This window comes from Triticum dicoccoides, chromosome 2A, assembly GCF_002162155.2.
Source record: "Triticum dicoccoides isolate Atlit2015 ecotype Zavitan chromosome 2A, WEW_v2.0, whole genome shotgun sequence".
Lineage (NCBI taxonomy): Eukaryota > Viridiplantae > Streptophyta > Magnoliopsida > Poales > Poaceae > Triticum > Triticum dicoccoides.
This window is the reverse complement of record NC_041382.1, coordinates 625,430,048-625,432,044: the sequence shown is the minus strand read 5'-3', so window position 1 is coordinate 625,432,044 and position 1,997 is coordinate 625,430,048.

Here is a 1,997-nt window from a genome sequence, read left to right as displayed (position 1 = left end):
TGATCATGTTTTGTAACCGAGTTATCGGCAATTGGCAGGAGCCATATGGTTGTTGCTTTATTGTATGCAATGCAATTGCGCTGTAATGCTTTACTTTATCACTAAGCGGTAACGATAGTCGTAGAAGCATAAGATTGGCGAGATGACAACGATGCTACGATGGTGATCAAGGTGTCGCGCCGGTGACGATGGTGATCATGACGGTGCTTCGGAGATGGAGATCATAAGCACAAGATGATGATGGCCATATCATATCACTTATATTGATTGCATGTGATGTTTATCTTTTATGCATCTTATCTTGCTTTGATTGACAGTAGCATTATAAGATGATCTCTCACCAAATTTCAAGATAAAAGTGTTCTCCCTGAGTATGCACCGTTGCCAAAGTTCGTCGTGTCCAGACACCACGTGATGATCGGGTGTGATAAGCTCTACGTCCATCTACAACGGGTGCAAGCCAATTTTGCACACGCAGAATACTTAGGTTAAACTTGACGAGCCTAGCATATGCAGATATGGCCTCGGAACACTGAGACCGAAAGGTCGAGCATGAATCATATAGTAGATATGATCAACATATTGATGTTCACCATTGAAAGCTACTCCATTTCACGTGATGATCGGTTATGGTTTAGTTGATTTGGATCATGTGATCACTTAGAAGATTAGAGGGATGTCTTTCTAAGTGGGAGTTCTTAAGTAATATGATTAATTGAACTTAAATTTATCATGAACTTAGTCTTGGTAGTATTAGCATATCTGTGTTGTAGATCAATAGCTCGCGTTTAGCTCCCCTATTTTATTTTTTGATATGTTCCTAGAGAAAATTGAGTTGAACGATGTTAGTAGCAATGATGCGGATTGGATCCGCGATCTGAGGACTATCCTCATTGCTGCACAGAAGAATTATGTCCTTGATGCACCGCTAGGTGACAGACCTATTGTAGGAGCAGATGCAGGCGTTATGAACGTTTGGCTAGCTCAATATGATGACTACTTGATAGTTTAGTGCACCATGCTTAACGACTTAGAATCAGGGCTTCAAAGACGTTTTGAACGTCATAGACCATACGAGATGTTCCGGGAGTTGAAGTTAATATTTCAAGAAAATACCCCAGTTGAGAGATATGAAGTCTCCAACAAGTTCTATAGCTAAAGGATGGAGGAGAATAGCTCAAGCAGTGAGCATGTGCTCAGATTGTCTGGGTACTACAATCACTTGAATCAAGTGGGAGTTAATCTTCCAGATAAAATAGTGATCGACAGAATTATCTAGTCACCATCACCAAGTTAGTAGAACTTCGTGATGAACTATAGTATGGAAGGGATGACGAAAACAATTCCCAAGCTCTTCGCAATGCTAAAATTAGCGAAGGTAGAAATCAGGAAAAACATCAAGTGTTGATGGTTGACAAGACCACTAGTTTCAAGAAAAGGGGCAAAGGGAAGAAGGGGAACTTCAAGAAGAACGGCAAGCAAGTTGCTGCTCAAGTGAAGAAGCCCAAGTCTGGACCTAAGCCTGAGGCTAAGTGCTTCTGCTGCAATGGAACTGGTCACTGGAAGCGGAACTACCCCAAGTATTTGGCGGATAAGAAGGATGGCAAAGTGAAACAAAGGTATATTTGATATACAGATTATTGATGTGTATTTTACTAGTGTTCGTAGCAACCCCTCGGTATCTGATACTGGTTCAGTTGCTAAGAGTAGTAACTCGAAGCAGGAGTTGCAGAATGAACATAAACTAGTTAAGGGTAAAGTGACGATGTGTGTTGGAAATAGTTCCAAGATTGATATAATCATCATCGCACACTCCCTATACTTTCGAGATTAGTGTTGAACCTAAATAAGTGTTATTTGGTGTTTGCGTTGAGCATGAATATGATTTGATCATGTTTATTGTAATACATTTATTCATTTAAGTAAGAGAATAAATTGTTGTTCTGTTTACATGAATAAAACCTTATATGGTTACACACCCAATGAAAATGGTTCGT